The sequence below is a fragment of the Trichomycterus rosablanca genome, chromosome 4 (genome assembly GCF_030014385.1).
Source record: "Trichomycterus rosablanca isolate fTriRos1 chromosome 4, fTriRos1.hap1, whole genome shotgun sequence".
NCBI lineage: Eukaryota > Metazoa > Chordata > Actinopteri > Siluriformes > Trichomycteridae > Trichomycterus > Trichomycterus rosablanca.
In genome coordinates, this window is record NC_085991.1 from 31,486,968 (window position 1) to 31,502,354 (window position 15,387).

The 15,387-nt window shown below is 37.8% G+C and overlaps 1 pseudogene; it reads right to left on the reverse strand.

The window, feature by feature from the left end:
• Positions 1–1,353: 1,353 nt before the first annotated feature.
• LOC134311919 (polyunsaturated fatty acid lipoxygenase ALOX12-like) lies at positions 1,354–11,990 on the reverse strand (annotated as a pseudogene).
• Positions 11,991–15,387: the final 3,397 nt, after the last annotated feature.

Below are 15,387 nucleotides of genomic sequence, written 5' to 3' on the forward strand. Positions count from 1 at the left end.
TATGGGCCTTGTGCATTTTAGGGATTTGATAGATGATAGGTAGACAGACAGACAGACAGATAGACAGATAGATAGATAGATAGATAGATAGATAGATAGATAGATAGATAGATAGATAGATAGATAGATAGATAGATAGATAGATGGTAGGTAGGTAGGTAGACAGACAGACAGATAGAAAGATGATAGACAGACAGACAGACAGACAGACAGACAGACAGACAGATAAATAGATGATAGGTAAACAGATAGATAGATAATATGTAGGTAGGTAGGTAGATCTCTCTGTCTCAGAGGGCACATATAAGTGATAATGCAGGCATAAAATGTATTATTTAATACCTTTTTAAATGCAAGAAGTGAACACAGCTTATAGCAATTTAATTTTTATGTATTGTTTAATGAGCTGAATGTAACATAGATGCAAAAATAGAAGAAATTGGGAAGAAGGCAATTCTTTTTTAACAACACTATATACACTTATCAGCCATTACATTAAAATCACCTCCTAGTTTTTACACTCACTGTTCATTTTATCAGCTCCACTTACCATATAGAAGCACTTTGTAGTTCTACAATTACTGACTTAGCATCTGTTTCTCTGCATGCTTTGTTAGCCCCCTTTCATGCTGTTCTTTAATGGTCAGGACTCTCCTATGATCACTACAGAGCAGGTATTATTTGGGTGGTGGGTCAGTGACACAGACATGGTGGTGGTGTGTTAGTGTGTGTTGTGCTGGATTGTGTGGATAAGACACAGCAATGCTGATGGAGTTTTTAAACACCTCACTGTCACTGCTGGACTGAGAATAGTCCACCAACCAAAAAACATTTAGCCAACAGTGCCCTGTGGGCAGCATCCTGTGACCACTGACTACTGAGGTCTATAAGATGACCAACTCAAACAGCAGCAATAAATGAAATATCATCTCTGACCTTACATCTACAAAGTGGACCAACTAGTTAGAAGTGTCTAATAGAGTGGACAGTAAGTGGACATGGTATTTAAAAACTCCAGCAGCGCTGCAGTGTCTGATCCACTCATACCAGCACAACACACTAACACACCACCACCATGTCAATGTCACTGCAGTGCTGAGAATGATCCAAAACCTAAATAATACCTGCTCTGTGGTGGTCCTGTAGGGGTCCTGACCATTGAAGAACAGGGTAAAAGCAGGTTAAAAATATATGTAGAGAAACAGATGGACTACAGTCAGTAATTGTAGAACTTTAAAGTGCTTCTATATGGTAAGTCGAGCTGAAAAAATAGACAGTGAGTGTAGAAACAAGGAGGTGGTTTTAATGTTATGGCTGATCAGTGTGTACAGGCATGTACTTATCTAAAGAAATTTATACCCAAAAGCACTTAGTGGCTATAAATGCACATTTTAATGCAGAAGGGCATGAGGTTTTAGAACTGTCATAAATGTGACTATACTGTATAGTAATGCTGTTCTCTACTTGGCTAGGACAGAGATAAAGATATGGAGGTTCAAGGCCCTTGTTCTGATCCAGGATCTGCTCATCAATGACCTTTAGCTCCTCCCTGAACCTGTCAATCACCTTTTGGGCTTTTGGCTCTGTAAAGTACTCGTCCTCATACTTTGCCAGAGGTATCTACAAAATAACATAAGAAATAACAATATTTATCAGAAATAGATGTTAAGTACCATATTTCTTTTTACTGTGAGATCAAACTTTTCTATCATTACAGCAGGGATGACGATGATTAGATCCCTTACAATGTGAATAATATTGATACTTAATTCATAACATTATGCATCTGCTCTCTGGCTAAAAGACATGACTAATAAGAATGGTTGGGGGCTGGGGAATAAAACCCTGGTCCCCATGACTCATGTTGTTATGTGGCACCCACTCTACTAGCTCTCCCACTTTGCGCTGAGGAGATTTAACAGACCACTTGAAATGTTTATTAAAATATTGACTCACCGCGTCTGGCTGAAGTCTTCCCAAATGCCATGTGAATGCCAACTCCATACATGACTGGCTGACATCTGGTAGTGAGTCCATGATTAGCTCCATAGTGACAGCATCCTTGTCTTTGGGTGGAGGCTGACGCATGGTGCAAGGTGTGTTGGGTACCCAGGAACAATAATCAAACTAGAGTATAAACAGCATAAAAGGCAAAATGTTGTAACTGTGGGTAGGTGGTTTAGGTGTTTTTTTTTACCACACTCAAAATAAAACATTGGGATGTTTGTTACCTGTCCATTGTTTATCGCTGCATGTTGTGCTGAAGCAGTAAATATAATCACACTCACAAGAGTGACCAGTTCTCCTTTTTTCTGTAGTTCTTTAACCAGACCTGTCACATATATAAAACAAGAACATGCTAATTACCCCACATAGAAAACACAGCAGTGTCAGGCAGTCATCTTTTATATACATTATATACCTATTGAAAGTTGTTGTTTTTTTTAGTCAGTGTTTAATATAAGCCTTGCTTGTGGACATTGTCATGTGGCATTCCTCTGTAAAGAGGAATACATGAATAAACTACTTTGTGTAACAAAGAAAAGGGAAAATAATATTTAATGTGTTAATAATAAGATATTTGAGCAGATAACACTCATTTATTATTATTATAATTTTAAGAAAACAGAAAAATGGTTTTGATTACGACAGTGTATGACCGTAAGATGCAGTGGCAAACTGCTTGGCACAAAAACAGGTGTGGAAAATTGTTGACCACTACTGGGGATATGGTTGAACTGTGACATCACATGAGAAATTGAATCAGTTACTGCAGGTGAAATTACTATAATGATTAAATTTCTCCATAATGGCAAGGTTGCAGCTATGGATGAGACTGATTAAGATATGTTAAGAAAAGGGCCGCTCAGGTGGCGCAGCGGTAAAGTATGTTAGTGCACCAGAGCTGGGATTTCGAATACATCGTATTGAATCTCAGCTTTGCCATCCGGCTGCTCTGGGCGGCCACATGAACAACGACTGGCTGTTGTTCATGGTGGGATGAGCCAGTCCAGGGTTCCTCATAACTGGTGCAATTACAACCTCTGCTGGCTGATTGGCTGATTGGCTGCTGAGTTGGGGAATAATGCTAATCCATACACAAAGCTGATCCATATATGAACTTGCCTTGTGCAGGTGAAAAGAGGTAGTCGGTACTGTGCACGTGTTGGAGGGGACTTTTGTCAGTTGTGAAGCTCCTCAGTCAGCAGTGGAGGGTTGTATCGGTAGAGGTGAAGCATAAAGCAATCAGGGTAATTGGATATGACTAGATTATGGGAGAAAATTGGGGGAAAAAATCTGAGAAAAAGAATATTGTCTTGTTGATTTACATCTTTAGTGTAGCATCAAAACAGGTGCAAAAACTTTGGATTTCTTTTAACTACTATCTGTAATATTCTTTAGGGCTATTCTTTTCGAGATTAATCGCGATTAAAGAACCAAATTAATTGCAATTAACTCGCAAACTAATTACTAAGCAAAATTTGAACAGTTATGCAAATTTTTATTTTATAAGAACATGTTTACCAATAAAAACATTCATAAAATTATCATAACATTATTACATCCAAATTATTTTAGAAAGCCAGCCAGTGCCTATATAGAGTTGTTAACAGCTACCCATCTTTCAGTCAGTTATTTAAAATGACAAGCCTGTTCACATTATGTGGTAAGAGTGAGGATCTTTTTCTGTTCCTAACCCTGCCACTGAAAACAGGCGCTCATAATATGAACCATTTGTAGATGCAACACCAGTGGTGTAACTAGGAGCTCATGAGCCCCAGTGCAAAAAAAAATTGGGCCCCCTCAACAAATTGCATATGCTGATAGCTGATCAGAATGAATTAAAAATATTCACTCAGAAGTTAGACTTCAAGTCCAAATGCCTGGCTCTGGTCATTTTAATGCACAGTTTTAGTTATTTTAATTTTACGTAACGAAAATATTGTAATATAATAACGACCTGGCGAGGGCAGCCAATGGGGGGCAGTGAGGTGAGTGGTTGAGTTCATGTTGTGGACACCTGTTGTGCCCGTGTTATCACTACAGTATAACACAATGTTGCTTTGTTAAAGCAGCGCAATTTACCACAGAGACACATATTTACATGTCACAAACAGCCCAATAAAAAATTTTTGATTACAATTTTAACACGTTAATCGTGGTAATTAACGCAATTAACACAAGCCCTAATATTCTTATATACTAATACTTATATATTTATATACTCTGTAGTATATAATCAAGGCTGGACAGGTGTCTATAGTGAATACATTTAGAAAACATATCTGCTATTTGTAAATGTTGTCCTCTTGGTTTTGGCATTTCACCCCTTTTAAACATATTAAGCAACTTGACTGTGAACCACAAAGGCCATGGGGTTCCGCTAGCAAAAGACCATGAAGCAGATGCAGAACCCACTAGAGGGATTATGTCTCACATCTCACAGTTGTTTTGGGCACATTTGGGAATCTCCCAGAAGTTAATTCTATTTGTACTAGAAATGGAGACATTTTAATCTCAACCTGTTGTAATCACATTCAACAATGTTATATATTGTGCTGCTTTTTTTGTTTTGGCAAACTGACCAAACTGGGGCACGTCCGCAAAGCCTTCCTCAACCACATCCTTAATCCATGCCTGCAGTTCAGAGTCCTGTGCCACCTCTTGGTCACTATTGTAGTATAAAGAGACCATGCTGGATACAAAGCTGTGAAAAGAGTTAATATCAGCCTGTCAGTGAACTAGTTTAGCTTCAATAGATTGATCACTTTGTCAGGTATTACAGTGTCACCAACAAAAAAGCAACATTACAACAGTAAATATGATTAACAGCTCACTTGTGAATGGCATCCCAGAGCATCAGAGCATGATCTCTGTAGTAGTAGTTTTTCAGTTTAGTAACATCGCGGTCAGCAAAGTCATGTTGGGGTTGGAGGGAGCGATAGGTCAGGACCTTATACTCTCTTTGAGCCAGCATCAGCAGTCCATCACCACCTGTAGACACCACCTGCAAGAAAACCATGCTTTTTACTGTTTATGTGTATGCATACAGAATAAAAACGCTATGAGAAATACAGATTATGCCTTATTACAAAATTTTACTTATTATATATTTTCTGTTGGTGAGGCTTACCCTTTTAAAGACGCCATTATTAGAGATAAGCTGTGTGCGTGCACGAGTATTTATCTCTAGTGTGTACTTCAGATGAGGAGCGAGCAGCTGCAGCAAAGATTGAAAAATCATAAAAACATTGATAGCACCAAACTCAGTAAAACTCAGGAACTCAGTAATGCTGGAACAGGAAAGGGCCTTAAAACTGTTGCTGCAAAGTTTCCCCCCCTTTATCTCACAATCTAATCATTTCCAATTCCAGATTTGAAATTCACTGCTGTTTGCATAACCCCAAATCTGATCACGAAGAGCCAGATGACCACACACCCCCTCTGACACATGTCCAATCTGTGGCCAATCACCTGTCAGTGTTGGGTTTTCATACAGAGCTGTATTAGACACATAAGCACACTCTTTGATCACATTTTTAAAAAGCTAAGTACAATGCTGTAAAAAATCACATGATTGAACATGAAAACCATGTCCATGCACTCGTACTTACCTTGTATAAAGGGTGAACTGAAGGGAGTTGGCGCAGTGTGGCCACACAGAACACCTCAGCCACAAGGTGAGTGCGTAGCAGGTGAGACAGAACCTGGAAAATCTGGAACTCTGCATGACGAACCCATATTTTAGCCAATAACCAGGCAAGGGGTGGGTCAGGAAGATTGGGGTGTCCCTGCTTGGATTCTGCTCAAGCTGAAAGCACGAGACAGACGATGGATTTTTAATAAGCAATTTTTAAGACATATGATGTTACAGCAACTAGTAAAATGATTAGAACCCTACCTGTATGGCAATAGGAATAAAGCCTTTGTCTGGATTTACATTTACATTTTCAGCATTTAGCAGACGCTCTTATCCAGAGCGACTTACAGAAGTGCTTCCATAGTGAACATTTCATTCCTTAAGTTTAGATGATCATATAGTAAACACAAAGGAGCTGCTATGTACTGTTTTTTCCCACTGATCACATTTGCAGGGACACCATCCATTATTGCATGGTCAACAAGGTACACATTTCCAGCCTGCATGGAATACAAAGGTCAAAGTAATTACATTACAATCTATAGATTAAACATGATTTAATTTATAAACTGTTAAAGAGACTTTGGACTAAACCCACACCAGTTTACCCATAAATCTAAGCCAGTAAAATGTAATTAATCCAAATGTAACAATTACATGTTATGCTTTAACCCCAACCCAGTGCATCTATTAAAACTATTTTCTAGGCTATGTACACAAGCCAACACTCTGAACCAAGTGAACTGTTGTACACAAGTTGTTAAATTAATAATAAATAAATCCAAGAAACAATTTACAGACCAAATTAAGCCAAATGTACCAAATGAAACATGTTTAGACATTAATCCAGTGGTTCTTAACCTTTTACTCAGCTAGGCAGCAATGGTTCACAGTAGGGAAAAATATAACATGGGTCACACAGAAGCATTAATGTATAATAACAATAACAATTAATACTATTAAACTCTGAGACTCTTATGCATTAGATTCAATAAAACAAGATGCTAGGCACTAAACCCAACACACTGAACCCAATTTTAGAGACTCTGCACCACATCCAACCTTGAGCTCTTTGTCCAGAGTAGTATTAGGACTGAGGAAGTACTGCACAATATCTCCTGAAACAGGAAAGTTGGAAGGCAGACACCTGCACCTCTGGATCATTCGTGGATTTGAGCCATTCATGAACTGATACCCGAAGAACCAGTCCTCCTTCCAATGTTCCATGACATATTCTAATCATATAAACAGGAGTAAATGAGTATCATAGCATGCTGTATTTAGTTTAAGTATAAGATTTGAAATATTCCACTGTTAATACTCATCTGGATTATATAAATGATTGTCAAATAGTTTTAGTACGATTTACATTTATAAAACATGTCACAAACTAAAAGAGATATGGGCATTTTACCGGAAATGGGACTCCTCAGTTTCCAAAATATTTGCTTAAAATCTTCCAGATCTTTCCACGACTTCCCAAACTGTCTGGCAAACTTCTTCAAAGAAAGTTCTATAATCCTTAAGAAGATACATACAGACACACATGTTTTTGATGCCTAAATGCATATAGTTGAAATGAAAAGTTTACATACACCTGTGATTTTGATGGATATTATTTTTATGTGGCTGATTTTTTTTATTTGTAAGTTTTCTGACATTGCTGGGTCAAAAATATACATAGAAAAAATAGATTATTAATTTGATGGTGTAAAAAAGTTTGATCATGTTAACTCATCATGTGACATGCCCTCGTAATACCTTGTTTATAATTATAATTACAATGTCTGTGTAAACACTTGGCCAGCCGATATAACTGCTGGGATTCAATCACAAATTCACAAAAAGTCTTAAAGAAAACTAACCTTTTGTAATTAGGAATTATCCTGGTCAGTTTTTAAAATGTGCTTTTTTAAATTGTGCTTGAAAAAACTACAATCTTTTCAGTGGCGCCAAAAACTTCAGAAATACTGAAATTGTATGTTTTCTTAAAGGTCCAATTTTTTATTCACATTATAATGCTGATTATGATTAGTAATGAAAATGTTATGAATTCAAGAAACATTGTTTACATTACATTACACTGTCCTCACACATTTAAATGCTATGGTGTAAATACAGTTTACACCGTATATAAAGTATGTATTAAATAATAAAATGCTCACGCTAACTGAAGTGATCGTTCAAAGTCACAGCTCTTCTCATTGGAAAAGCGAACATCCTGGGGTAGGTCTGCCTCTGTCTTTGAGTCTATGCATTTGGGAAGGCCTGGAGCCCATTCATGCCATCTAACATGACCGCACACAGATAAATACATACAATAATAAACCATACAAACAGCACAGAAATTGAAATTTTGTATTTGGCAGAAGAATATGAACACATGGTATGGGTACCAGGGTTATTATCGTTAACGAAAACGAACGAAATAACGAAAACTGAAATTGAAAAAACATTTTCGTTAACTGAAATAAATAAAAACGGTAATTAAAAGAAAAAACGATAACTAACTGAAACTGTATTTTGCGTTTACAAAACTAACTAAAACGTACTAAAATGATAGATAAAATAGCCTTCGTTTTCGTGTTTGTCTATTTATGAGCATTGTGAACTGATATGAAATCGATTATTTCCACTCGAGCAGTTTTACGTTAGCTACCGGTCTTTCCCAATCCGCTCCCTCCTCACTAACACTTCCACTACAGAGGGACACTCCACGTGAACGCGCAAACGGAGGCGGAGTGGAGAGGGGGAGTGAGTAGGGAGCGGATTGAGATTGGGGAGCTGCTCCCTGACGGCACTTTATGTTTACAAAAAGACTGTTTCTTTTTCTGCTCACCACGCTGCAAAATGACCACAGCAAAAGTTAAGTTCATGTTTTTCTCAGATTGAGCTCCCTAATGTGTGTCTCATTAATTATTTTATATTATTATTAGGGCTGTCATAATCGCGATTAACGCGTTACATTTTTAATCGCGATTAAAAAAAAATTCTCAAGATGAAACATTTTAATCAAACTATTTTTATTGGGCTCTTTGTGCCACGTAAATGTGTGTCTCTGTGGTTAATTGCATTTCTTAAAAGTGCATGAAGCAGAACGCTGATTAAGAACAATATAATGGCCAGTGATAGCTCAGTGGTTAAGATACTGGACTAGTAAACAGAAGGTTGCCGGTTCAAGCCCCGCCACCACCAAGTTGCTACTGTTGGGTCCTTGAGCAAGACCCTTAACACTCAATTCAGCTCATTGTGTTCCGCTCATCGTGTAAGTTGCTTTGTATAAAAGCGTCTGCTAAATGCTGAAAATGTAAAAAATAAGCACAGGCGGACACGGTCAATTCTGAGACCTTCCCTACACACTTGCTCCCTGTGCCCTATAGTACACTTAACATTCTTAAAAGACCAGAAAATATATTTGTAATTCACATTACATGACCAGTGAGACGTTAGAAAACAACATTCATTTTCTTAGAATAGCCCTTTTTTTAAGAAAAAATTGTTCTTGTGTAAATTACAAGTGCAGGAAAAACTACGGCAGATACAAAAGGTGCACTGGGGCCCATGGCAGGGGGTCCTCCACAACATGAACTCAACCACTCACCTCACTGCCCCCCCACTGGCTGCACTCGCCAGGTCGTTATTATTATATTACAATATTTTCGTTAAGTACAATTAAAAGAACTGAAACTGTGCAGTAAAAATACCAGAGGCAGGAATTTGGACCTGAAGTGTAACTTCTGAGTGACTTTTAATTCATTCTGATCAGCTATCAACATCTGCAATTTGTTAAGGGGGCCCAACATTATTTATTGCGTGACAGCCCTAATTATTATGTTCATGTGTGTCCTTTTCAGCAGCAGTATTGCATACATTTTGCACCTAAGGCTGCTATCTTGTGGACTGTTACAGTTTTTGTGGACAGTTGGTTGTTCAACAGTAATTGAATACATTTTTTAAATGGTATCTTTTGTTGAGTTTTTATTACACAATACTTACTCTGCCCTTTTTGAATCCTGCACCTGAAAAATAACCCAAAGTATGAAAAAACTAAAACTAATACTAAAACTAATAAAAACTAAACTAAAACTAAGCATTAAACAAATAATAAAAACTAATAAAAACTAGCAAACCGACTCTAAAAACTAATTAAAACTAACTGAATTAGAGAAAAAAAAGTCAAAACGAAATAAAACTAAACTATAATGAAAAATCCAAAACTATTATAACCTTGATGGGTACATCAAATCTAAATACATGCAGTTGATGCTCCTTTTCTGATAGAACAGCCTCTACTTATGTGGAAAAGGTTTTCACTAGATTTTGAAACATAGAGTAAAGAGATCTGCTTCCATTTAGTCATAAGAACATTAGGACTGATGTTAGGTGATTGGACTCACAGTTACAATTTATCCCAAATGTGGAAGATTTAAGGTCAGGGCTATGCAGGCCAGTGTAGTTCTTCCACACCAAATGTAAAAGTTAAACAAAGCATACAAATTGTTGTCATTTTATGCTGTTGTATGTCAACTAACAACTAATTTTCTGTGGGTCTACCAAATGGTAATGCCTAATTTATTATGCTTGAAAACTAATCTACACCAAAATCCAGTTACACTGCACGACAATGCACAAGTTTGGCCATGTGTACAATGATTTTAAGCTTGCAAGGAAACATAAAACTCTTGACAAACAGTCCTTTTGCTGATTGCATTTTAATGTTTGTCTATGGAGATTTCAGTCAAAAGAACATTTGTGAGGTGTGGAGGTAATGCTGGACAAAAAAAGGCCTGACTCACAACTGACAATCAAAGTCAGGCTATCAAGGAAGATAGAAGTCAGAGCTCTGTGCTGGGCACTTTAAACTTATAAAACTATGTCTTTTTGGACCTTGCTTTGTGTACAGGGACCGTCATGGTGAAACAGGAAAAGGGCCTTTCCCACTTGCCTCAAAGAGGACATGATCTAATTTATATAATATAACTGATTTTATAAACCTGTAATCAATGGGTATAGCAGAAACACATGAACTCATTAATTAGTGGTGTTGTCTGTAGGTTCTCAGTCATCCAGGTTATGGTAGTCTTGAGTGCTTGAGTTGATGGCAACTGAACTTCTTCATTAGGTTTTTGAAGATGTTTCACTTCTCATCCAAAAGGCTTTTTCAGTTCTAAACGCTGATGGAGAGTCCCAGGTATTGATAGTAGGGTTGTCACTTCGATGACCCACTCTGCCAACATGTGGGTTGTTAGGATCACAAGAGCCGATGAGTCGTTGCACCAACCTGCTATCATGTGAGTCCATAGGATCACGTGGGTCAAGGTGTGAATGGGGGTTAAATTGCCTTTAACTCAAGCACTCAATACTAGAAGAGGTGTTCACATACTTTTAGCCAAGTAGTGTCATAAGATCATAAAATAATAGTTTCATCAGACTCTTAATGCTTGTTCTATACACACCGATATATGTTTTGTCTTTGCTGTAGCTCTGCTTGTCTATGAGCCAGCTCCTCAGGAAGAATCTCCTCACTCAGCTTCTTAGCTGTAAGAAGGTAAAACAGAAAGAAGCCACATTTTAGAAATGTATTTTAATCTTGAGCTCGGATTACCTTATGATAAAGTAGCTTTCTGGGGCAGTGACTGACCTGTACCATTGCATACCTCTACTGTCACACTAGCCAGCAGTAACAGGGGAATGTTTGAGAGTTTTCTCCTCCTGCAGGCTTGACCTTAACATAGCGGCAGTACCAGTTATCCTCCACCAAGTAACACTCTTTCTCTAAGCGTACAAGGAGCAGGCGACCCAGAGGAACTGAGCTCTTCACTGTATAATCATCAACCTTTAAAAAATAACACAACACGGATGTTCTCGATGTTGTTCTGAGATGTTGTTTGGTAAGAAATAACTTTCAAACTGAGTTAAAACATTTAAACTGATTTGTGTTAACTGATTAAACTATTTTCTAATACTATGTCCTAGTACATTGCTTTGTTTATGTTTTATTGGACAATATGTCAAACTCTAGTGCTTATGCAGAGGAGCAGCTCCACTTAATGATACCCTCCGTACTTCTGGGTACTCATACTGTGGGTATAGACCTCTTTCTATCATATGTGCAACACACTGTTTAAAATATTCCAAACCTGTTTAAACATGCATTTGCATAGCACCACGGTTGTCACCCTTCCCTAATTGTGACTTACCGCGCCTCTATGAAGATCCAGGCCTCGGTCGTCCAGCAGTGTTTTCTCACTTTCTCCTTTCTCCCCCACCAGAGTCACATATACATACAGTAGTTATTCGTACCAGAGTACTCTAATGTACCTGTAGCTACTTTCACTGTGTACTCCATCTGCAAAAAACACCCCACAATTCCCAGCAACCATTTAGAAATGAGAACCCACTGTGTATTGATCACGTAGCTGTATGTTTCATTTTCACACTGATTATGACACAGTCCCACTGACATGTTGTTTAACTTGAAAATTCCATTTGCACCACACAGATAAACGACATACTACAGTAAAAATGAAAGCATAAATATTTGAAATACCATTGTCACTACTTGATATTTGATCTAAAAATATATTCATGGCAAGTGAATGAGAACAGAGTATACATGAATACTGTAAGATATGATATGTGTCTTTAGGCTTAGAGTAAATGAAGTCATAAATAGGTCCACAGTGAGATATCATACAAGTGAAAAGCAGACATGGTGTTTTGGGCTTTGGGTAGAGAACTTTCATTTAAAGAAATAAAAAAATTAAATTTCGCTAGTCAATTATAAATCATATGTTTTTCTACTTCAAAGTTCAATATTTAACAATTTAACAATTCTTGCAAAAAGCATGTGGAAAAATCATAGCACCGCGACCCACACCACAAAAATAAAAAACACAAAAAAAATCACTGCTTACCAAGGCTTCTGTTCTTCAAAATGAAAATGATTTGTGTTTTGTTCTACTGTATAAAGAAACAAAAATTAAAGACAATACTTTAACCTTAGAATTACAGCAAACAAACAGCACAGAGAGACAGGAGGATAAACGAGATTGCCTACTTACCTACTGACAAAGAAAAAGAAGAAAATAACACTTCTGAGTAAATTCCCTTTACCCAACAAGGAGGAAATTCAGGATAGACAACTAAACCAGTCCCGCATCCTTACATGTAACACTACAGTGACCACAGTGGTGTAGACAGAGAATGCTAGTTCCAGGGAGATTAAATTGAGAATGTTTTACTGGAATAATTTAAATAATAAGTGAAACATGTCAGCTGAATGGATCAAAAGGCAGAAATCCCAGGTCAAACATACAGTATAAACATCTGCATTATCCATGATCTATAAACCATGTAAGATCAGGATAAAAACAAGCAAGATTTAAAGCCTTTTTTTTTGCAAATGTCAACCACAAACTAGGATTTTGTCATTTAGTGTATGAGCCAATTGGTTATTTGGGTTTACTTTGTCTGATAATGTTTTTTGTTTGAGATTTCACTCCATCTAGTGGCTGGTCTGGCTCATGTTTGTTTGTTTGTTTATTAGGATTTTAACATGTTTTACACTTTGGTTACATTCATAACAGGAACGATAGTTACTCATTACATAAGGTTCATCAGTTCACAAGGTTATATTAAACACAGTCTTGGGCAATTTAGTGTCTTTAATTCACCTCACTTGCATGTCTTTGGACTGTGGGAGGAAACCGGCGCTCCCGGAGGAAACGCACACGGACACGGGGAGAACATGCAAACTCCACACAGAAAGGAGTAGGAGCACCCCACCTGGGGATCGAACCCAGGACCTTCTTGCCGTGAGACGACAGTGCTACCCACTTAGCCACCGTGCCGCCCAGGGCTGGTGATTCTACCTGTAGGGTGTGGCCAGAGCAGGAAGGTCTTTTACTCTTGCTTTTTTGTTTCAGACTATCTTAAGTTTATCTTTGCAATCCTTATTTTTATTTTAGTTTTAGACCTCCAAGTGACAAATAAATCAAGCCTTATTTTGGACAGCATTCTGCTGTGGACCTTGACTTTCTTTGGAGGTGGAGAGTCAGACATAGCTGCTCAACCACCATAGTGGTTAACAACAGGACAGGAAATAACCACTACATCTAGTGTTCTTCAACTAAATGAAAATATTTTACAAAATGTTTTTGTTTTGTTTTTTTTACTTCAGCTTTGTGTGATATGTTTTGTTAAATTATCTGGATCGCTGTGTGTGACATGCAGTAATAGAAAAAAAATAGAAAAAAAGCATCCTGTTCATCCTGTTTTAAGAAAATAGAAAACAAAACCAAGTGTATCTGGCAAGTGGAGGTATATCTAATAAGACAGGAGGATAAACGAGATTGCCTGATTACTTGCTCAAAGAAAATGAAGAACAACTCCGAGGAAATTCTCTTTTACCAAGGTGGAGATTCAGGATAGACAACTAAACCAGTCCTGCATTCCAACTGTAACACTGTTGTTGCAAAATTTCCAGTAGACCACAGTGGTGTAGACAAATAATGCTTGTGCCTGGGAGATTCAACTGAGAACGTTTATACTGAACAAAACTGATGGGAAAACCTGTCAGCAGCGGCATTATCCATGATCTATAAACCATGTTTGTTTGTTTGTTTATTAGGATTTTACGTCATGTTTTACACTTTGGTTACATTCATGACAGGAACGGTAGTAACTCATTACACAAGATTCATCAGTTCACAAGGTTATATCGAACACAGTCATGAACAATTTAGTATCTCCAGTTCACCTCACTTGCATGTCTTTGGACTGTGGGAGGAAACTGGAGCACCCGGAGGAAACCCACACAGACATGGGGAGAACATGCAAACTCCACATAGAAAGGACCCGGGCCGCCCCATCTGGGGATTGAACCCAGGACCTTCTTGCTGTGAAGCGACAGTGCTACCCACTTAGCCCCCGTGCCACTCCCTATAAACCATGTAAAATCAGGATAAAAACAAGACATAAAAAAGCAAAAAATCAAACAAAAAATCAAACAGATAAGCCATCAGAGTACTCTCCAAAACTAAAAGTGTTTTGGATGAGTCCAGCTGCATAACTTACTACACCAAAAGCTCAGATCTGACAGATAACATTCCATTCTCCACAAAAATATGAATTGCTCTCTTAGTAATTAAAGTCTGACAGAGCAATGTGACCCCACTGCTTTGTCTGTCGAGCTGCAATGTTTTAATACCAATATTTCACCTGTATTAGTATTTCAGACTAATTGAGCCTTTTATTTGGTAGTTTTAGACTTTGCTATATTTGCTAATCTGACTCCTTTAAAATGCCAAATGACTTTGAACAGTTAGTACTAAATAGGATAATTAATCATGTGTTATTGGCTTATTATGACATTCATTCTAATTCTAAAAAAAATGCATACCCCAACACTACGACCCCCAGAGGTCAGCAGACCTTTAAAAACCAACTGTCATAGAACCTAAACAGTTTGCAATCTTTATTAATAAACAGTAGAATAGTAAACATTCCTGAAAGGGCCCCAGTTTAATATTAGTACACCACAGCCACTGGTCTGGCCATGCACTTAACAGTCACATACACTCCTAATATTGTGTTGGTCCCCCTTTGGCTGCCAAAACAGCCCTGACCCATCGAGGCATGGACTCCACTAGACCCCTGAAGGTGTGCTGTGGTATCTGGCACCAAGATGTTTGCAGCAGATTCTTTAACGGCTGTAAGTTGTGAGGTGGGGCCTTCATGGATTG